The sequence below is a fragment of the Procambarus clarkii genome, chromosome 7, assembly GCF_040958095.1.
Source record: "Procambarus clarkii isolate CNS0578487 chromosome 7, FALCON_Pclarkii_2.0, whole genome shotgun sequence".
In the NCBI taxonomy this organism is placed as follows: domain Eukaryota; kingdom Metazoa; phylum Arthropoda; class Malacostraca; order Decapoda; family Cambaridae; genus Procambarus; species Procambarus clarkii.
The window spans coordinates 39547646-39572538 of record NC_091156.1 but is presented as its reverse complement, the minus strand read 5'-3'; positions in this window follow the sequence as shown (position 1 = coordinate 39572538).

Sequence of the window (24893 nt, the reverse complement as noted above, 5' to 3'; positions counted from 1 at the left end):
GCATCAGTTACTGGGGGATGGAAGCTACCTCAAAGAGGATAATTTGGTGTCTACACCCTAGTTATACCTGGTGGACTAGCCTGCTGTACTATAAGATAAGGAACCTCTTCAATGTATGTAGTCTATTACTGTAGTTTGATTGGCTGCATATATATAAATATAAACCCCCCCTAATGTGTAGAGGATCGATTTGTGAGATTATGAGATTATTGCAGAAATACAGTCCACTTATCATTATACAAATTGCTATCGAAGTATATAAATTAACGTAAATATAAATTCATATAAATTTAATAAATATAAATCTCACAGGTCGGTTCCCACAACAACTTGTATGCCGATAATTTCCAGGGGACTACTAATGACAAATCCCAATTGGTAGAAATCTACCATGAGGCTAACCGTGAATTATTAGGAGCCAATATGCCACTACAATAATGGGCCTCAAACAATAAATCATTAAACCAGATAATCGAGAAAGAATTTCCGGGTTATCAGGTGCCTAATCAATTAAAAGTTCTGGACATGGAATGGAACACAGGTACTGATGAGATGAATGTCAAGTCAGTACAAACCAATAATTCATCCCTTACCATGAGAAAATTACTCTCGTATGTTAGTCAACCAGTTGACCCTTTGGGCTTACTTAGTCCTATATTAATAAGGGGCAAGCTCCTCATGCAGGAATGCTGGCAGAAACATATGGGATGGGATGATCCGTTGCCAATTGAATTGCAAGACAAATGGCAAATACTCGCAACGGATTTCAATCAATTAGGTGTTTTGAAATTTCCTCGTAATGCTTCAGGACAAAACTTACCCACAAATTTGCACGTTTTTTCCGATGCCTCTGGCAAAGCGTATGGCGCTGCAGCCTACTTAGTCAATAGTGCACAATCAATTTTACTCACATCTAAAGCAAGAGTTGCTCCAATCAAGAAAAGATCTTTACCTCAAATGGAGTTAACTGCATTGCTGGTAGGAGTACGATTGGCTCATTGCCTGTCCAAGACACTCAATAATGCTCACTTTGGTGAAATCGTCAGACAATGAGGCAGTCTTACAATGGGTAAGAAATAACATCAACAATACTCCCTACGTTAGTAATCGCTTTAGGGAAATTCATGAATTATCTGCTGGATATAAATTCAGACATGTTCCCACTTTGGACAATCCTGCAGATTACTTATCACGAGGATTAACATTAAACCAGCTAATGAAGTCTTCGATGTGGTTTAATGGACCTTCATGGCTTGTTAGCGGTCAGTGGCCCAAACAGAAACCACAAGTCATAGTGACCAGTATCGCTACTCCCATGAAAGACCCAGAACCTCATCGAATCTCAGTTATTAATCCTCACAATTATTCTAACTTGAGTAAATTATTAAGAGTGACTGCACATGTGTTTGACCTTCTTGCTAAGATAGGTATCAAGCATAAGTTTCCCAATCCTATCCTCTACTGGATCAAACGTGCACAACAAGAGATGTATGGAAGTGAATATGAAAATCCTCCAGACAAATTAACCCAAGTCTCTAGATATCTGGTATGATACCAACACTCATAATATATTAAGATGTGGAGGACGTCTGCTTCATGCAGAAATTGATTTGGTCACAAAGAATCCGATCCTTCTACCACGTCACCAAATTATTACCAAACTTCTAGTTTTACATCATCATCAATATGGTACTTTACATTGTGGATTGTTGGACTCTCACCGACTTGAGACAGAAATATTGGCTTCCCCAAGGTCGTCAAACTGTCAAATCACTCATTAAGTTCTGTGTAATCTGCAAAAGATACGACGCTCGAGTGTGTCCTTACCCAGGACCTCACCACTCCCTAAGGAGAGAGTAGTCCATCTTCGTCCCTTTGAGACCACTGGTGTCGATTACACAGGAGCCTTACTTCTCACTGGCACTCCAGATAAGATACCAGTGAAAGCTTATATTTGCCTCTTCACGTGTGCAACCACACGAGGCATACATCTAGAAGTAACTTCTGACATGAGTGCCGAAGCCTTCATTCAAGCTTTTCGTAGATTTGCAGCACGCAGATCCTGTCTCAAACTAATGATATCCGATAATGGTTCAAATTTTGTGGCAGGAGAAGCCTGCCTACGAGAGATATGGAATCATCCAGAAATGCAGTCTGTCATGCGGAGACGACTATGCCACTGGAAATTTATTGCTCCTAGAGCCCCCTGGCAAGGTGGGTTCTACGAACGTATGATAGGGACTATCAAGAAATGTTTAAGGAAGACCTTGCATCGACAGAAAATTAGTTTCTCTGAACTCCAAACACTCGTCATGGAAATTGAGGTGCGAGTCAACAATCGCCCATTAACTTACCTATCAGATGACTTCTCACAGAGAGAACCCCTGAGTCCCTCACATTTAATACATGGAGGCCTGCTGAGCCCTCTGATACCTTTGGCAGAAGGGGATCCCGTTGACCCTTCCCATGTAACTAGGAGTGACTTAGTGGAAAGTTACTACCATCTCTCGAGAGTAATTGAAAGGTGGAATGAGGTGTGGACTCGAGAGTACCTCACAGCTCTACGAGAGTACCACTATGGAGCTTCGAGTCCCTATAATAAAGTTCAACTCAAACCAGGAGACCTAGTGTTGATTGACAGTGATGGACCCAGGTCTGAATGGCCTATAGGCAAAATTGTCTCTATCCACCCAGATCACCAAGGCATCCTGAGAGTAATACGGGTTTTGTGCCGAGGCACTACTACCCTAAAAACATTAGAGAAGTTGGTACCTCTCGAATTAGCAGAACGAGAGTGTTTAGCAGAACCAACTTCACCTACAGTTTCCGAGGATAACAATTCTGATCCACCGAGCACACGTCCACCTAGCAACCCGTTCTCACACAAGACAGCACATATATGACTTAATGCTTAAAGTCAATATGTTGAATATGAATTAGTAAATATGTGTAGAGGTGACCCACGTGTTACAACAATAGTACAGTAATTCACCTGGAACTGTCGTCGTAGGGAGAGGAAGGGCTGGTAGGGTAGGTGGAGCAAGTCTAGGCTCCTCAGGAAGGGTAGGACAGAGGGAATCAATGCCTCTTAGGGGTCCTATGGGCACATATCCTAAGTGCCAGTGGTGCCGGGCAGGCGTCGTCCGCGTTGGGTCACATGCAGTTCAAATCTGGTCCACTCGGCCTGCGCGGGCTGCCGCGCGGGTAGGCCGTGCGCCGTCGTCGTCCACCAATCAGGGCACAGCCCTGCCTATACTGTAAAATGTCTCCTTGGCGGGCACTTTGAATGTGGTTCCCTCTACACTCCTCCCGTCCCTATAGAACAATGGGTATGTTGGAGGGAAAACGTTTCACTATATACAACATGTCTTTTTTTGTGAAAAAGTCTGGTTTCATGAATGGGTCCTATTACAATTATTACCCGTATTATCTTTGCACTGTACATGAACATTACGATTATTACCCGTATTATCTTTGCACTATACACGAACTGTTTCAACATTGCATACACTACACTATTCCCTTTTCTTTTTTCTTTTTTTTTTTCTTTTTTTTCTTTTTTTTCTGCTCTTATGGCTCACACCGAGGACATGCATACTCTGGTTTTGACCGTACACTCGCCAGAGTCACTCCCACGCAGACCCCATGGAACCACTCCGCGCACATATCGCATTGCACCATAAACTTTCCATCGTATGGTTGCCGACACACACAGTAAAGGTCCTTATATGGCCCTCCCACTGGGTCCTGAACCTGTGACATATGATGTTTAAACTTCTCAATCCAGCCCGGGCATGTACGGTCCTTGCACTTCTTTAGTTTATCATGATTTGCTGTGATGTTGTCATTCTGGAGCTTGACCCTAAATAAGCAAGATGAGAACTTGTGGATGATGACGCCTTGGCCCTTCCACTGCGGTGATAGCTTCCGGCACTGCCCCTTCACCTGTGCCGTGTCTAGCAGGTAAACCAGGTCCCCTTTCTCATAGACCTGTAGCCGTGCCCGTAGGTCATAATCTCTCTTCATTCGCTCCTGGTTCGTGGATAGAGACTTGCGTGCCAGTCCATGCGCCTTCTCAATTTCCTTCTGCAAATTTGCTAGGTAAGGTACTGCATCTGATTGAAGTTGCACCTCCCGGGGGTACATTAAATCTATTGGCTGGTTGGTTTCCCAACCGAGCATTAACTTGTTGGGCGTGAACCCCGTCTGTCGGTTCACACTAGACCTGATGGCCCCTGCTATGTGTTGAATATAGGTGTCCCAGCTGTCATGTTGGGAACTGGCATAACACCGCAATGCATCCATGATGGTTCTGTTATACCTTTCCACCTGCCCATTCGCCGACGGCCTGTAGGCGGTAGTACGGGCCTTGTGGATGTGCATCAATTCGCAGAGCTTCGTAAACAAGTCACTTTCAAAATTCCTGCTCTGATCGGTGAAGATTTCAAACGGATACCCGAACCTGGTGAAGAACCCATCGAGTGCTGCTCGGGCGGTGTTCTCTGCTGTCTGGGACGGTAGTGGCACACACTCAATCCATTTAGTGAAGTGATCTACCATTACCAGGAGATATTCGTTGCCTTTCGGAGTCTTAGGCAATGGTCCCAGAATGTCCAAGTGTACCCTCTCCATTGGTGCACCCGCCTGGTACTTAAGCAGCTCATGCCTGCTGGTCTTGGATGCTTTTTTGTTCATACTACAGTGGTGGCATGATGCCACGTAATTTGCGACATCCGTTGATAGCCCGTACCAGAAGTACCTTGCTTTGACCCGCTCCATTGTGCGATTCCGGCCCTGGTGGCCCATATCAGGTATATCATGGCACAGATTCAGTACCTCCTGCCTCAGGCTGCTGGGTACATACAAAAGCTTCTGGGCGGCTCCCCCCTGATCTACTTTGTGCCACCACCAAAGCCCATTTTCCATGAGAAGTGCTTCTTTGTTTAACCAGTAGTATTTTGTTGCAGGGCTGGCCCCGAACAGACGAGGGCTGACGGCCTCCCACCCATTCTCTTACCATTCTCATGTCCGGGTCTCTCTCCGTCCGCTCCTGTAACTCGAGTAAATGCAACCCTAGCCTGTCCGCCGTTGTTCTGGTGATGATCCTAATGTCTACTACTTCTGGGGCCACTGCGTCTTCTTCCTTATAAAGCGTCTCGGCAGGCTTTCTTCGGCCATCTTCACCAGGGTCCCATGGGAAGACAGCCAAGTTGGAATCCTCCGACCACCAGTCTTGAATAGGGGCTATAGTGCTCACGTGTCTAATCGTCCCCCGGATCTGAACGTTACATGCACATCTGAACGACCCCGTAGCCAGTGGGACGACGTCATCTACCGTCTCCTGGAAGGTCGCCCAGTTCTGATGTGCCCTGCGACAGTATTGGCATCCTCCACACGGCAGGTCCTGCACTGGCACGTCCTGGCGAAAGTGGGTACATGCCTGTTGAGTGCCTCCCTCCCTGGATAAAGAGTCTGCATTGTTGTGTTTTTTACCTGCTCTATGCTGGATTTTTAGATCAAATTGGCTCAGCTCCTCCAGCCAACGTGCTAGTTGGCCCTGGGGGTTCTTAAACCTAACCAGCCAGACCAGGCTGCCGTGGTCAGTGAGTATGGTAAAAGGCCGCCCCAAGAGATAGTGCCGGAACAGCCTGGTAAACCTGACTACTGCCAATAGCTCTTTCCTCGTGGTGCAATACCTTCTCTGTTCTGGGGTCAATGCGAAACTGGCATAGGCAATTACCTTTTCTTTCTTCTCTTGAACCTGTAGCAGCTCCGCTCCTATCGCCCAGTCGGAGGCATCGGTGTCCAGGATGAAGGGGTCATGTCCATTAGGTAATCCCAGCACCGGAGCTGTAGTTAAGGCCATTTTGATAGCTGCAAAAGCCTCCTGATGCTTGTCTCCCCATTCGAATCTGTTTCCGCCGGTCAGTGCGTATAGGGGTGCGGCTAACTCTGCAAATCCCTTTATGAAGGTCCGATGGTAGTTGGCCAGTCCCAGAAATCTTTCCACGTCTTTGGATGATCCAGGCTTCTGCCATTTCACCACTGTGTCTATCGCCTCTTTTCCCAGTTCTAGTCCTGCCCTGCTGACCATCCTGCCTAAGAACTCAACCCGTTTCTTAAAGAGGGCGCATTTTTGTGGTTTCAGGCGTAAACCATAGGTTCTGAATCTCGCAAATACCTGTGCTAGGTTGGAGAGGTGGCTTTGGAATGAATCGCCCAGCACCAGGATGTCATCCAAGAATGCTAGCACAGTTTCCCAATTTAGCTCCCGCAACACCAAGTTCATAACCCTGGCGTAGGTAGCCGGAGCATTACAAAGACCAAAGGCCATTTTCTTAAATTCAAACAGTCCGTATTTTGTTATGAATGCCGTCTTCTTCCGATCTTCTTCTGCTATGTTGATCTGATAATATGCCGAGTTGGCATCTAGCTTGCTAAACCATTCGTTTCCCGCCAAGGTGTCCAGGCACTCATCGACTAGAGGGAGTGGGTACACGTCCTTTATGGTGCGAGAGTTCAACCCTCGATAGTCTACACACCACCGAACTGACGCATCCCTTTTCCTTACCAGAACTGGTGCCGATGCCCACTCAGATACTGACGGCTGGATGATGCCCGCATCGAGCATGCGCTGAAGGTGTCCTTTCTCCTCCTGTGCGAAGCATGCGGGTGTTCGTCGTATTTTTTGCTTCACAGGTCTTGCATTACCCGTGTCGATGCGGTGAGATACCTCCTTGAATGATCCCAGGTCAAATTCACTTGCGGCAAAGATGTCCTGGAAGTTCCATAACAGGTGGGTCAGTTGGCTTGCCTGCTCTGCTGACAGCGTTTCCTCGACGTCCTGTACCATGGTCATCATATGGGGAGGTAATTTGACTTGAGTTTCACTTGGTACCCTCCCCACTGCCCTTGCTGCTACCGCTGGGCCCGGCCCCGGTAAAATTTCCCATACTGCCTCTGCATTGGCCACATGCATCCGCCTCTTTAATGTGATATTCTGCCCTGTTACGTTGAGTACACATACCTTCAGGAATTCTCCCTCCTGATGGAGTGTGCGAACCACTGGCACCTGCCCATCCTCCAGGGGCTCCACTATACACTGGGGCATACTTTTGTCCATTTCACATTTGACCCTGGCCACTGAATGTGGTGGGATAACAGTGTATTGGAACACTGCTACCTTAGCAATGCACGGAACTAGGTTAGGGTCAGGCTCCTCTTTCGTCTCTAGCTTCATAGGAATCACCTGTCCCTGTAATATCATTTGAGACTTGTCTAGGGCTATACTAACACCGTATCTTTTCATGAAATCGAGCCCTAGCAACATGTCGTCTGCAATAGGCGCCACATACACTCCCACAGTGTATTCCCGTCCCGCAACCAGCAAGGAGATGGGGCCCACCAGTGTTCCCGTAAGGTGCATTTGTTTCCCCGCCGTGCTTAAGGTTATGTGTTGTATCACTTGGGGTGGTGGGTTCAACCGTTGATGGATCTCCTGGGAGATAATGGTGACCTCAGCCGCTGTATCCACGATCGCCTTGACCTCCACGTCCCCGATCTGGACTGGGATCCAAAACATAGAGCCGGATCTGAGCTGTCTGATGGTTATGTGATCTCTTCCCCCGTCCTGCTCTTCCGTGCCCGACGTCCCTTGGCCCGCCCCTATCGTGCTCTCCCTTTCTAGGCCTGTTGTACATTGGGTCGGAGTTAGGCCGACTGGACCGACCCATCCGTGTTTAAAGACTCTTTCTCGTCCTCAAATGAAACGCGCAGCTTGTTGCCCAGGGGGTTCCTGAGCCGGCGGCTTCCCTCCCCATCACTTCCCGGTTCCAGACAGTCCCGAGCCACGTGACCCTCTTTCCTACATCTGAAACACTGCAGCTGTCGCCTGGGAGATGGGGAACGACGAATATGCGGCGATATGATGGCCATCGTGAGACGCCTCAAACTCTCACACACCTGATCCAATTTCCCGCTGAGTTCTGAGACACCTGCTACCAAGATGTCCAGTTTCGCCTCCGTGTCCATGGAAGATGAAGGACCCGAGCCTGCACTCGACGGGTGGTGAGTACCGGTTCCACGGCCTGCGGGACTGGTAGCCGGCGAGGCACCTGGTGTCGAGCGCCGAGAAGCGTCCTTACTCCTGGGTGGTTGCTCATACCGGGAGTACCTGCCCACTGCATTCACTCTTACTGCTGGCCCCTGGGACCCGCGGCGGTGGGAGTCGTGCCTGCTTGAACTTGCGGAGCCGTGGATTGCTACGGCATTGTGCTGGAAGGTTTGGGCCCGGTCGATGGCCTCTTCCATTGACGAATTCCTTGCATTGGCAATGTATTCCGCCAGAGTCTTGTCCTGTAATCCCTGGCCGAATCTCATTACTGCGATTTGTTCCACTTCCCATCGTGGCACATGTTTGTAGGCCCGATGAGCCAAGTGGTGGGCCCTATCTGCCCAATCAGCAATATCTTCTTCTGGTTCCTGCTGGGCCTGGTTAAACTTCATCATGGCTACATCCAGAACTTCCCTATCGCCAAATCGCTTGATCATCTTATGCATCATGCGATTATAATCGATCGACGGTTCTCTGTCCAGTAAGTGATTGTAAAAATCACTTGCCTTACCCTTGAGGCACCATCCTAACTGTGTCAATAACGTAGGCCCGCTCCAGTCCTTTTCCGAGGCATAAGATGTGAAGCGGCGGTAGAAGGTGGCCCAATCTGACTTCCCGTCATAGTCCAACGCCCGAGGTGGTGTGCGGAAGGTCTCTTTCTGTTGGCGATAACCTGTCCGCCTGCTGCGGGATAGAGAGGCATCTGAATCGGAAGTCAGAGAGCTGTGTGACGAGTGTCGAGCTGTCCGTCTCTTTGATCGAGCCGATCGATGGTGGGAGGGGCTCCCCTGCCGAGTACCTTGCTGGCCACTAGCCCTGGAGTAAGCTGGTGACTGAGGTCGGCGTCCACGTTGTCCGCTGCTGGCGGCACCCCTAGAGGAATGGCGGGTTCCCGTTTCGCTGGACGAGGACGATGAACGACTTCCTGCCCCCTGACCTAAGGGCCCGGAGCCCTGTTGGGACGGGTCCACCTCAAACGATATAGCAGCCAACAACTCGGGTCTGGCCCGAAGGCGGTTGATATCATAAATGTTGTCCTCCGTGATCACGTGGCGATGCCGAAACTTGATAATGCGAGCGGCCAATTTATCTCCTACACCTGGTAGCAGCTGCAGCTCAGCAGCCGAAGCAGAGTTTATCTTGATTTGGGCCATTATGCTGGTGTCGAAAGTTAAAGCTCCGATATATCGTGCCACACCTGGTAATAAGCCTTAGATCTGGAGCCAGGCACCTCACATGTATACCACCCCAAACAGAAAAAAAAAAAAAACACAGACACCAATAGCCACACTAAAGGTTCCAATGTTCAGAGATAGAGATAAATGTTCCACAAGGAAAAATAAGCACTGCACAGTCAATAATGTAAATGATGGGGCCAGGTGGGTTTTAAGCAACATAAAACACTGCACACTTAATTGGTACCTAAATCACTTGAGGCTTAGACAAAAACTGGGCACTTACTGCACTTGCAAAGCTGGAAAATCTGATATGGCAGGCACTTTGAGGAACTTTGACAAGCAATGTGCCTGATTTTCATAAGCACTGGGCTGAGGGTTCTCAAAAACACTTTTTTCAGGTGAACGTGTGGAACTGTGTGCAGGGCGGATCACCATCCACCTTAAATCTGGTATGAACACAAACTCACTGGCTCACTTAATGTATCTCTTTCCCTTGAGCCGTTACTTCTGTAGAAAGCCTAGAACAGGTTACGTCTAGTTACAGTAGAAATGAGAAAATAACAGACCTGTAGCAAGCACCCTGCAGAGCTGGGACCAGCGTCGCTGTAGTAAACACACTGGAGACGGATGCGCTCGGGAACGACAGCCTGAAATCCTCCGCGAGCGGATTCGTAAACAATACAGGTCGGGTATGCTCATGAACGGTGGCCCGTATTCCGTGTGAATGGTGGTACTCGTCTCCCCTTCTTCAAAGAACTTGGGGGCCGCGGGAATCGGTGCTTGGGGGACAAGACAATAAAATGCAACAAATCCGGAGAAATAATCCGTATAAAACACTGATAACTGGAACTTATGGAGAATCTTGGGGGATTGCACGAGATGTGGAATAAAACATATGCACAAAAAAACAGGGGTTGAAATATCTTGGGCACCGCTATTGAACAACAAACCGAAGAACATCTATGGTGCAACCAAAGCCAGTAATTCGAGACTGGAAACGTTGAACACTATCTAAGACGTCTTGACTGAAGTCGGCAGAACGATGATGCAGATATCTTGGCAAGGTCCTCTTCATCACCGCGTGGGAACGTTTACTCACTGCGCCAATGTAGAGGTGACCCACGTGTTACAACAATAGTACAGTAATTCACCTGGAACTGTCGTCGTAGGGAGAGGAAGGGCTGGTAGGGTAGGTGGAGCAAGTCTAGGCTCCTCAGGAAGGGTAGGACAGAGGGAATCAATGCCTCTTAGGGGTCCTATGGGCACATATCCTAAGTGCCAGTGGTGCCGGGCAGGCGTCGTCCGCGTTGGGTCACATGCAGTTCAAATCTGGCCCACTCGGCCTGCGCGGGCTGCCGCGCGGGTAGGCCGTGCGCCGTCGTCGTCCACCAATCAGGGCACAGCCCTGCCTATACTGTAAAATGTCTCCTTGGCGGGCACTTTGAATGTGGTTCCCTCTACATATGTGATATATTCCCAGTTACTTTTTTTCTAAGGCCCACACTCTTCCTCACGTACCAATTTACGTCTCACAGTATCCATCCGTCAACCTAGATAGCAGAATAGTCGTGATTGGTTCAATTATAAGGAAAATTGTAGTTTTCAGATCCCACATGGGTTGTGAAATTGACCTACTATTGTCCATGCTCTTAGAATATTACAGATCAGCTACTTCCTATTGAAGGCTCGTAGTTTTGTTTTGAGAAATATTAGTTGTTCTTAGTAAATTATAATAAGCACTAAAAATTATTACATAGAATAACAGTGCTTCACCAATCAATATTATATACCATAGTTTGTGCTTTACAAATCTTTAAAGGATGTTTTGTAGGAACGCTAACAGAAAACGATGTTACGTTGGAATATCTATGGGGTAAACTACTGCAAACAGGATATTATTGTGTCTACTATACCAACTATAGCTAGGATGGGTATATTGTCCACTACCACCTGTTAGGTGGGTAAGGGGTCCAATACCACCCACAGGATGGGTATGAGGGTCACATCCACCCACAGGATGAGTATGGGGACCACATCCATCCACAGGAAGGGTATGGGGTCCAATACCACCCACAGGATGAGTATGGCGTCCACTACAACCCACAGGATGGGTATGTGGCTCCAACCACCCATAGAATGAGTATGGGGCTCCAACCACCCATAGAATGGGTGTGGGGTCCAATAACACCCACTGGATGTGCATGGCGTCCATTGCCGCGCGTCGAGCTCGAAAACCGCAGCATTCATCTCAGAACCATGCCTATTTCACGCAGATTCCTTAATAAACGTAAGAGTTTTATATGTCACAAGAAAGATAGAAATATAAGCTTCATTCTAAATACCTTACCATGGGTATATTTAAATTTAAAGCGAAGATACGTGTATTTTTATAATAGCCGAGCTCCGACCCCGGACAGATCGATCGACCGAGCAACTCTTTATTTATTTATTTATTTATTTATTTATTTATGCATATACAAGAATGTACATTGGGAATGTGAGGATACATAATATGGTAATTACAGTCTTGTAAAGCCACTAGTACACGCAGCGTTTCGGGCAGGTCCTTAATCAAAGAAAATTTTAAGAAGGTAAATGCTTGCAAAATTTATAGACAAAAAAATGATAACAGTTACGTGGAATGAAAAAAAATAAGATGAGAGAAAATTGTAGGTACAGTATATTAAAGCACATAGATAGCTAAGATTGATTGCAATGACAGCTTGAATGGTAGTTGACAAAAATTGGTAGGCACAATACAGCAGAAACAATATAAGATTGATTGCAATGACAGCTTGAATGGTAGTTGACAAAAATTGGTAGTCACAATCCAGCATATGGCTAGCACATAAAAGAAGACAGCAATGAGCACAATGATAAGGTTGTTTGATACTACATAAAAATTAGGAGATTGGGTAACACTAGGTACAGAGCAAATTTAAAGCTCAGTGTAGGAAACTAAGAAGATGAAATTGGGTACTTTTTGGTTTTGCTTTTAAATAAGGCAAAAGTTTTACAGTTTTTCAATTCACTAGGGAGTGAGTTCCATAGACTAGGTCCCTTAATTTGCATAGAGTGTTTACACAGATTAAGTTTGACCCTGGGGATATCAAAGAGATATTTATTTCTGGTGTGGTGATAATGGGTCCTATTACATCTGTCCAGGGAGAGTTTCAGAGCATGGTCTGCATTTAAGAACAGGGTTTTGTAAGTGTAGTTGACACAAGAGAATGTGTGGAGGGAGTTAATATTTCGCAAGTTTAGGGATTTAAACAAGGGAGCTGAGTGTTGTCTGAAAGCAGAGTTAATTATTATTCTGATAGCAGACTTTTGCTGTGTGATGATGGGCTTAAGGTGGTTTGCAGTGGTAGACCCCCATGCACAGATACCATAATTAAGATAGGGGTAGATTAGTGCATAATATAGTGAGAGGAGAGCAGAGTTAGGAACATAATATCTGATTTTGGAGAGTATACCAACTGTCTTAGAGACTTTCTTAGTTATGTGTTGAATGTTGGTGCTCAGTTGAGTCTCTTGTCTAGGAATAGGCCAAGAAACTTGCCATCATTTTTATTACTGATGTTAATGTTGTCTATCTGTAGCTGAATTGCATTTGATGATTTGCTTTCTCTCAGAACAATGTTTATTTCACGTGAATTCGTTAATAAACATATATGTTTTATATGTCTCAAGAAAGGCAGACATATAAGCTTCACTTTAAACACTTTACCATAGACATATTTAAAGTTCTAATGAAGATAAATGTATTTTAAAAATTACGGAGCTCCCACCCCGTACAGACTGAACGACAGAGCAACTCTCTCTCAGATCAATGTTTATTTCACTTAAATTCGTTAATAAACACAAATGTTTTATATGTCTTAAGCAAGATAGAAATAAGAGCTTCATTTTAAATACATTACAATAGACATATTTATAGCTCAAGTGAAGATACATATGTTTTTATAGTAGCGCTCAGTAGCTTGTCGGGCATGGAGTGCGCCTACGCACTTGCCGATATATTGTATAATTAACAAAGATACGCTAATAAAGCCTAAAATCTTATATGCCTCCAGAAAGACCGAGATATGAACATTATTATGATTGCACCAAATGAAATATATCATGTTCGAGAACAAAGATACATCAATTTTAAATTAAGTTTCGACTCTTGCTCGGGCGAGAGAGATGGGGCGACTCTCGCCCCATCTATTGGGGATTCTGTCCACTAAAGACCCAATGCTACTCAAACCCTCCTAGCATTATTTAGGTAATGAAGTAATATGGTATATATACTCACTATAATGTGGGTGTTGAATGCAGAACATGAGAAAACATATATTTACTCCAAACTAATATAATTTCATTATGAAATAAGTAGCATCAAAGGAAGTCGACGGTCCAAGCGTCAATGTTGTGGAGCGACTTATCCAAGATATATCGTTGTTTGGAAAGTGTTTGTTGGCATATCCAGTTGTCGCACTTCTCTGCACAAATTATCACAAATTTAAATTATAATGTTAACAAATAGAATACATATTTTTAATAAAATCTAACATAGCTAGCCAGAAAACATTTAACATTTATTAAAAATATATGTTTGGAAGTTAAATCGACTTCATAGGACAATAGTTTTGTTATATTACAAAAAATAAAAAATAAATATATACTCGTTATTCGTTGACATGCGTTCGTTACCTAAACTACCATGTACTGTACTTATGTAAAATCTCCCATGTCTCTTCGCTCATCTCACCAAACCCTACAGGCTCTGTGATATATTGTTTAATTAATTGAGATTCACAAATAAAGCTTATAATTGTATATGTTATCAAAAAGGCAGAGCTTAGTTTAGTTCATTTATTATGCACCCCATACCCATCCTATGGGCGATAGTGGAGTGTTACAGAGGCACATAATGGGCTCAGGGACTGAGCCCCACAATTCATATAGCCAAGCAAGTTATAATCTTGATAAGCTAGTTACAAAAGTCAATGCACATTGTCACATCAACAATGGGCTCGAGACCGACCACAAGTACAGTTTATAATTTAAGCAACTGACATATATGGAGGGCTAGTGTCACAATTGATATGTTTATCCTACACATAACCTCCTCTCCCCCTTCAAATGGGCAGCGGTGGATAGGTTACAATCAAGTCGTTTTTTGCATTTTATTCAGAGATTAGATCTTATTGGGTGAGGAAAGATATTCATATTTTAAAGAAGGCTTCTTGGCTGATGCTCTCCATTGATTGAAAATATACAACCTTTTGAAAATCAATGTTAGTTTGATCTAGATATTGTAATTAACGAAAGTATTTATGTCATCAGAAAGGTAGAAATATAGGCTACATTTAAAATCCTTTGTCATAAATATAACTGAAGTGAAAACGAAGATATATGCGTTTTGATAGTTACTTGATGGCTAGCTCTGAGAGTGTGAAGCCATGCACACCAGCCAATAAATTGTATAATTAGTTTTCATATATTTTAATTAATCTTAAAAATCTATATGTCAGAAGAAAGGAAGATGTAGCCGTTAATGTGACAACATTTAAAAATATATATCTCTTAAGTTAAATAAATAATACCACCTTATCGCCTGTGTCTGGACACATGAAAACTACCTAGGTATCAGTATCCAGCCAGGCGGGGATCACAGGCTGCACAATACTGATAAATTATGTAATGCACTACTTGTGGTCCATCTCGAACCCATTTATGATGTGACGACTTATAGTGAATTTTGTAACTAGCTCATCAAGATTGTAACTTGCTTAGCTAAATGAATTGTGGGGTTCGGTCCATTCATTTTCTTTCTTTATTATGCACCCCATAATACCCATTCCGTGGGCGGTGATGTAAAGGATTACAGAGGCACATAATCGGTTCAGGAACTGAACCCTCTAGTTCGTTTAGCTAAGCAAATAACAATCTTTTGACGCTAGTTACAAAATTATTAATGTACACATACATGTACATATACATACGTATACTTATATACATACACATACATATTTAATCAACCAAACAAATACACACATCAGTAATCTTTTGTCACAAGTAATTCAACAAAAGGCTCACAACAGTCACTATAAAAGGCACTTTACGTCTATGAGGAGTCGCAGTTACTAGTCTTGCTCCACACCCACCCAACTGGGCGGCAGCTTTACAGTCATTTGCTGCATACTTACCCAACTGGGCGGCAGCTTTACAGTCATGTGCTGCACACATACCCAACTGGGCGGCAGCTTTACAGTCATGTGCTGCACACATACCCAACTGGGTGGCAGCTTTACAGTCATGTGCATGCATTACCTACAGTAAGTAAATTTTGGGTACTTCGCTAAGATTTCGGGCAGCACATCATTATGAATGAAGTACTTATACACATTTCATGGACACTATTGATGTTGTTATCTTTAAATTCCGCGATTTTTTCGCATTCCATTATATAATGACGCAAAGTATGCGAATAGTTCTGCTGACAGAGTATACATTTAGTCAAATCTACATCATCAGATGTTACAAATTCCCAGAGGTACTTGTAGCCGAGCCTAAACCTAGCAGTGGTAACATCTAGAAGTCTAGGAGTCTCGTCGTGGACGTGGTGGCGAGCAGACGTGCTTTGCTTCTCTCTGCTACTGGCGTCTGGTGGGTGGACGTGTTTGTCGTCTTTGTTGGCCGGCGTGTTGACGGATGGGCGGATAACGTCACGCTGGGGGTGGTATATGTGCCATCATGGGCTCCTACACACCTCCACTAAAGCGCAAGGAGTCCATAGGACTCAAGTTTAGTTGTCATGCTGCTCCCGACCTTGTATCCACCACGATCTTCGAAGTGTTACAGATCAAGCAGGAAGAAATATTTGGTTACCAACCACTGCCAGGGAACAGGGTGGTGTTGAAATTTGGAAACAATGTGGCATTTTCAGAGTTTCTTAAGAAGTATGATGATGACATTATAAGTTTACCTAATGGGAAAGGATCAGTACAAGTGCTTAATTTGAGCAAAACGTTTACATACGTTTCTGTGAGGGATGCGCCATTTGAAATGTTGAATGGAACTATTGTACACATACTGGAACAATATGGGAAAGTGGACAATGTTCGTTTTAATAAATATACGTATGGCCCAGGGAAAGGGTGTTTTAATGGAACACGAACAGTAAAGATGGAACTTCACCGTAATATTCCATCATCAATGTCAGTAGCAGGTCATTATATTAAGTTTATATACAATGGCCAAATGCAAACTTGTTTCAAGTGTGGGCGTACTGGTCACATGGCTGCTGCCTGCCAGGTGGAGGCATCGGAACGGATCAACATTTTTCATGAACATGACTTTCCGCCATTAATAGAGGATAGTGTATCAGGAAATGAACCCGCTGCTGTAAATACTGTAGTTCTAGGTGAGGTAGATGAAGTAACCCACAACTCTGTAAGTGAAACGTCTGTGGAAGTGACTCCCAGTGCGAATGAGGCCGGTGAAGGTAACTTAGATCAGGACGATGAAGGTAATGCAGACAAGGAGGGTGCAGGTGACACTGCTCAGGACGCTTTACCGGCTGTTGGTAGCCCTGGTGAGGGTGAGGTAAGTCTGGACACTATACATGTGGACGCCCATAACATAGGTGCTGACGCTGCGAAGTGCTGCGAGGCTGGCGGTGGTGCTGACCTTGGTGAGGTGACGATGGAACAAGTAATTGGTTGTCAACTGGATGTGGAGGATGACACAATGGTGGATAGTGATGTAGAAATGTCTGTGCAGAGAGCAACTCCACCCTCTTCAGTAAGGTATGATAGAAAGGGTAGGGGTAGTGTGAGGGCTGGGGGTGTGAAGGCTAAGGGTGTGAAGGCTGGTTCTGTAACCAGTCACGGGAAGAAACGGAAAAAATTTACTCGGAGTATTGATCTGGAACGTATGAAGGACTACGCCGCTAAATTAAAAGTCTCTGAAAAAATTGAGCAGGTTGTTGCCGTTGAAGTTCACCGTGACCAAGGCCCCGAAGAGTCACCGAAACGTAGCGAGGGCACAGTACAACAGGTGAGTGAGGATCATGGTAAAGAGAACAGTGATAAGGCATGGTGGGATCTTGTGGAACATGAACAGAATCGAGACGCGAGTGCAAATATTAAACTTAAACTTCGAAAAGGGAAAGATGACACTAAGATAGTGTCAAGTGAGATAATGATGGATAAAGGGTAATTTTGGTTTCTCTTCAAATTCCATTCGTGAAGCCAATTCATTTTAATTGTGCTACTTTGAACATTAATGGGCTCAATTGTAGAAATAAACAGTTGCAGCTGTTATCATTGTTTAAATATCATAATTTGGATGTACTTTTAGTGCAAGAACACAATGTTCAAGATGTTAAGAAACTTGATGTGCTGCTTGATTTCTTTGAAATATTGATAAATCCAACGGCCTTGTTGAAAGGTGGTACGATGATATTGATTGCTAAGCGAGCCCACATCAAGGTTCTTAATACTGAAATGGATGATAATGGTAATGTTTTATATGCGAGGATTTCCTTTTTTGACGCAATAATTCCTGTACTTAATGTGTATGCTCCCTCTGGCACCCGCAGGAAGAAAGAGAGGGAGGACTTGTTCTCTAACGAGTTATTATATTTTTTCAGAAATGATACGCGTAACGTTATTTTTGGTGGCGACTTTAATTGTGTCACTTCTATGAGAGATTGTAGCATTCAGTCGAACGCATGTGTATCTCCTGCTTTAATTACACTTTTGAAATGTATTGGTCTAAAGGATGCAAATAGCATTAACGGAGGTGTATATGAATACACATATGTTCGCCAGAATTATGGTTCTAGGCTTGACAGGTTATATATGCACTCGTTCCATGATAAAATTAGTTCTTGTAGTACTGTTCCGGTCAGCTTTTCAGATCACTGTATGGTTGTGGTGAAGCTTGTTATTGACGATCAGGTTAAAGTGAGGACAGGGTCATGGAAGCTCAATTGCAGTCTGTTGCAGAGTAGAGATGTAATTGATAATTTTCAAGTATTGTGGGAACATCTGGTTGGGCAAAAACGTAAGTTCAGATGTCTATTGGAGTGGTGGGACATGTGTAAAGTTGCATGCAAAAGTTTCTTCGTGAAAGTATCCAAACGAAAGGCTGCTGAAAAATATGGTCTGTTAAACTTATTCCAACAAAGACTAAAACAACTTTATGTAAAGGTCAATATGGGACTAGACAAGTATGAGGAAATTACCATTTTAAAAGACAGAATTAACAAAATGAGGGATGAAATATCTGAAGGAGTCAATGTTCGCCTCCAGATTAATGATAGGATGTATGGTGAAAAACTCTCTCCTTATTTGTTAAGTAAAGTCAAGAATAACAAGGGTACAGCACTTGTGACTAGTATTAAAGCAGGTGATGGGACGGATATGACAAATACGGATGGGATTGTATATTATGTTCGGGGTGAATTAGAGAAACTGTACAAAAAAGTGAACGTGGACCAAGGTATGCAGGAGTATTTCCTTGGAAAATGTACACGGGTTTTAACCCAGGATGACAACACGTCATTATTGGCAGATGTAGATAAGCAGGAAGTGTGGAGTGTTGTCAAGAGTTTAAAGAAGGGTAAATCACCTGGCTGTGATGGGTTCCCGGCGGAATTTTATTTCTATCTATGGGATGTCATTGGTAAAGACTTTGTACAAGTGGTGCAGTATAGCATACAGCATAGGAAGCTTAGCATGTCACAATCTCATGGGATTATTAAGATGATACCTAAAACGGGTGATTTGCATATTATAACGAACTGGAGGCCACTTTCCCTACTAAACCAGGATTATAAAATAATATCGAAACTGTTGGCAAATAGACTTAGGATTGCAATGGATAAACTTATATCAAAGGAACAGTTTTGTGGTGTGCCTGGAAGATCTATAATCAATTGTAATAATGTAATTAGGGATGTTGTGTATTATGTGTCTGAGAATAATGTTCCTTCCTCCATGATAAACCTCGACTGGTCGAAAGCCTTTGACCGTGTTGATGTTCAGTTTGTATTAGCAATATTGGATAGGGTAGGAGTGGCACGAGAATTTATTGATTGGATCCGTATGCTTTATAAAGAGTGTCGGAGCAGCGTCTGTATCAATGGAGTCTTAAGTAAACCTTTTTCAGTTGAACGATCTGTACGTCAGGGATGTCCCCTTTCAATGATTTTGTATGTTATATTTCAAGAGCCACTGTACTTGGCAATAAAAAGCAATGACTTTATTGTTCCACCTCGTCTTCCTAATGCAATGACACTTCCTGTTGTTGGTTATGCAGATGATACAACTATTTTTGTGTCGACAGAAGACTCGGTGGTGAATGTTCAGAATGAGTTAGACAACTTTGAACGAGCGACAGGTGCTGTTATTAACAAGAACAAAACGTGTATGATGGGTCTTGGCAGTTGGTGTAATAAGGTTAACTGGACAGGTTCATGGTTCAAGGTTGTGGAGTCTATTAAAGCTCTTGGGATTTGCTGGTGTAAAACATATGAAACAACATTGGTTACGAATTGGCAAGTACTATGTGGGAATATAATAGTTGCAACGAATATGTTGTCAAATAGGAAATTGACCCTGTTTCAGAAGGCTGTAATAATCAATTGCAAAATTTTGTCTAAAGTGTGATATTTGTCTCACAGCTTTCCCATAGACAAGAAAAGTGCTATAGAGATTGACAAAACTATTTTTAGATATGTATGGTATGGTAGATACCAGCCAATTAAACGAACTACCCTATGTAAAGGTAAGAAAAACGGTGGAATAGGAATACTGAATGTGTACCATAAGTCATTGGCAATCTTATGTGTTACTTTTAGAAAGGAGATAATGCAGAGGGATAGTGTAAATGCACTAGGACATTACTATTGTAAATTACGTGTTAGCTATTTGATACATATGCCAGAGTATACTGACCTTGCCTTTATTTCACCGCACTTTTATTCATGTGCAATTGATGTTCTCAGGCGGATTTGTAATATTGAAGGTTTTTTAATGATGAACAGTAAACAAGTGTATGATGTTATACTACCAGATGTAGTTCCTAGAGTAGAGGAGGCATATCCACTCTTTAGCTGGCAAGTAATATGGGCAAACCTTCATGTTAAATTTATTGCCCCAAAACAACGTGAGCTATTGTATCGCTATATTCATGAGACCCTTCCTACTAATGATAGGTTGTTGATGTTGGGCATTAAAGACGACAATAGGTGTGACCAATGTACTGAAATTGAGAATAATATGCATATATTTTATTTCTGTAAGCAGAAAGTTGTTCTTGTAAACTGGATTAGAGACACTCTTAAAGATTTATGTGGACCAAGTATTAGAGTGGAGTTAATGAGGTTTTTAATGTTTCATATTGACATAAAATGCAAGAAAATTAGGAATACATTAATTATGTTACTTTCTGATTACATTTTTTGTGTGTGGATAGGCAGGCAGGAAGGTTACTCAGTAGACAAAATATTGAAGTTCTTGCGAGGCAGGATCAGGTATAACATTTGGGGTTTAAGGCTCATGCTCGATGATGATATAGAAAATTGGTTTACTGAGGCTTATATAAAATATATATAAATGTAATATTTTCCCCTGTATTTTAATGTAAGTTTATTCTTCAATTTTTGTAACTCGTTTATAGGGGTTTTCTAAAAAATCTTGTTCTGTACTACTGAAACACTTGTTCACTAAGAATTGTAATGTATAACTGCCTTGTAACATTTATGTATATGTAACTTATATTGTATTTTTTTAAATAAAGATAAAAAAAAAGAAGTCTGCTAGCATTATTGGATGACCCGTAGACGTGCGATTCATCAAAGTTTATACAATATTGTGAAATTGAGAGTCAGTGTTGTAACATAAATTGGTAAATCATAAATATTGTAAGTTAAGAATCTGATGCATGTGTGTGTGTTGGGGGGGGGGTATACCCTTGGTAAGCGAGAGTGAAAAGTAACCTTACACGTTCTGCGGTCAATGTGGGGGGCGAGGGAGGGTGGTAGAGTCAAATCCACCCTCCAACATCTGGGTATAGTACCAGCAGCCTCCACAATACTCCATCAGCCTCCAGCTGATGCTTGTAGATGCCTCATCTAACCTCACCTATGTCACACATTAACCTACAGTTCCTGTGATAATTAAACTCATCACAGTGGCGTCTCACCAATATAAACTGTATTGGATTTTGTCCCGAAATAGCTGTATGCTGATTGGACGTGTATGTATGTATGTATGTATGAATGTATGAATGTATGTACGCATGTATGTATGTATGTATGTATGTATGTATGTATGTATGTATGTATGTATGTATGTATGTATGTATGTATGTATGTATGTATGTATGTATGTATTTATGTATGTATGTATGTGTGTATGTATTCCCAATCACGTTAAAGACTCCTCCTCTATCATCCAATTAAAAAGAAAAACAACTTTGTACTAAATAATCAACTCCTTGTAACTTTAATTATGCTGACCTTCCTATCTGCATTCAGACTGTGCCTACCATCATTATAGGTGATTATAACGCTAGGCATAGGAATATTGGTAATTCGCAGTTCAATAATCGTAACGGCAACCAACTGTTGTCACTATTAGGTAGCCACGATGATGCACAGATTGTGGGTGACCTTGAACCGACGAATATCTACGGGGGTATTCTTGATCTATGTCTCGGTGTCAACGTCTCCCACACCGTGTGCGCCTCGTCAATAGTGCCAGATATGGCGTCTGATCATCTGCCCATATTAGCCACTATAAGCATTGGCAGCTCTATCCTCCCTGGTGGAGTGTTCAAGCGGAAGAGGCTGGCTGTGCCCATCGATCAACGAGACAATTTTGTTGCCCATGTGTCAGATTGGTGCAGTTCATCTGAGCCTTCATCAGTTGAAGATTTTAACAATAAGCTCACAGGCACTATCGAGCAGTTTATAGAAACACTTGATCCATCGTCCAGGCCACGTAACCCAAATTACACTGGTCATAGCACTTATGCTTATTATAATGATTCTAAATTGCATGCACTAAAACGCACTGCCAGAATAATTGGACTAGCTTATAGAAGGACCCACACTGCTGAAATGCTTCGGCTCTTTCAAACGGCTCTGGCTAAGGCCAGGGAACGTATGGTGGAGCTGAGGCAGACAGACTGGGAAACTTTTGTCCGTGGTCTCAATTCTCACACGCCACTAAGTCGAGCATGGAAGGATATCAACAAGATCAAAGGGAAAAATGCTGCAGAGATCTCGCACCCTAATCCTCTGCACAGAGCAAATGAGCTTGTTGATGCTTGGGCCACGACTTCCAGCTTTGACAGTCTTCCTCTACCCTCACAGAATGAATTAAATAATAGATATACTGATAGGGCATGGCTCCTTGACTTTATGCGTCATCAAGAGGATGACTGTGACATGTTTTTTACTGAATACGAACTAGATTCTGCTCTACATAAAGGCAAAGCTACATCGCCCGGGGAGGATGGAGTTACTTACGGCATACTGCATATGCTTCTGTTAGTTCCAGGGAATCCCTTGCTTCAATTGTATAATATGAGCTATGTTACTGGGGAGCTTCCTAAGTCATGGACCAACAGTGTTATTATTCCCATTCCTAAACCTCACCAGCCGAGTGCTTTTCGCCCAATCTCCCTCACTAGTTGTCTCTATAAGTGTCTTGAGAGGATGTTCTCAACCGTCTCCTTTACAAAATTAATAACATGTTGTCTCCCCAGATATATGGCTTTACGCATGGAAAAAGTGTACATCACTGTATTACCACATTCCTCACCCTGCATACTGATAGGTCATATACCACTTTCCTAGATCTTAAGTCAGCCTTTGACATTGCTAACCCACACGTCATTCTGAGAGAACTTGCTAAAATGAATGTAGGAGGATGGCTTCTACGGTGGATAAGAGGCTATCTATCCAACAGGAAGTCATCTGTACTGTTCCAAGGGCATAGGCGTGTAACGAGAGATTTTGAACTTGGCACTCCACAGGGAGGTGTCCTCAGTCGTACTCTGTTCAATGTGTTAATCAATGCACTTTTAAACTTAGTAACTAGAAGGTCCAGCGAACACATCATTAGCTATGTGGATGATATACTGATCCACACCAATGGGTATACCAACACCCAAAATGTTCTGAACTCTGTATTGTACACATGTCAGGAACTATGATTAGTCATCTCAGTAGAGAAAACAAAGATCTTGAACCGACACCCACCCAGACGAGGTGGGGCCGTTCGCAAAATGCAGTTGGATGATGGCTCTCTGCTCGACTATGTTACCAGATACAAATACCTTGGTCTTGAGGTTTATTATAGTCTGTGGGTTGGTTGTTGTTGTCGTCGTTGATCCTTCTCTATGGACAACCCAACCCACAACTCGGTAGAGTGCTTATACTAGGAGATCACCCTTGGCGCTTCTGGCTCTTGGAGAGGGGCTCAACGTCACACGTTTAGGGGATGCGGCTCCAACACTTAGCCTCGTTGTCACGTGCACACACCCACTCGAGCCGCTGTGACTCCCCACTCTCTCCTTATGAGATATGATCTCCTCAATCCCCTATGACTTACTAGTATTACCTCCTACCCTGTCCACAGCAGTGGTTCTTGGTTCTTTCTCTCTTTCTCTCTCCTTCTTTACTACCTCCTGGGAAGCCTCACTAGGACAAAGGCAAACACCAGCAAATTGTGATACATTTACTGGACAAAGCACATACACAATACATACACACATATAATAATAATGAATCCTATACTCTATACTCCTACAATCAGGTTGCTCTCCAACACAACCAGAACTCTACCATCAGCTTATCAAGTGGTATCCTCTCTCCTGGTTCACCACCTGATACTATCAACCTCCTCAAGTTGATCAAGTCTACATACACTGTTGCACCATCAGCAAGAGAATATATATATATGTATCTATAAATGTGTACAAAGAAAATCAGCATTTGAATGCAATAACATATCAGTATAAAATGTTCATTGATACACAACAACGATTAATCGATCAATATCAGTCCTAGAACGCATACATCTGTAGGTAATCCAGCCTACGACTGTAACTCTAAACTTCAGTGTAAAACACTCCTTGACATCAGAATACCAACAATCACTCACCTCTCACTGCGTCTTGCACGCTACTGACAACCAAACACTATCAACTCCCTATAAGTGATCCACCAGAACTTCCCTTCCACCTCTGGAAGTTCACTACCCTAATATCCTTAGGTTCTTCCGGGCTTCACTACCAGGATCCTCTGCAGCTCCTCCAGGCTATCATGAAGTTTCCTTGAGCAACTACGGTGCTTCACCCTTCTGCTAGGTTCCTCCACAGCTCTCTTGGCTGCTACACCATGAAGTTCTCTCGAGCAACTATGGTGCTTCACCACCTCTACAGAAGCACATGACACTCCTCTTCACTGCTTCTCCTCACAGCTCGAGGTCCTCTCCTTCACTACCTTGGAGTCTCATCAACTACTCCCTCTGTGCTGGCTTCGAAGTTCTCAGCAACTTCTTCCCCAAAGACAAACCTGCAACCCATCGACA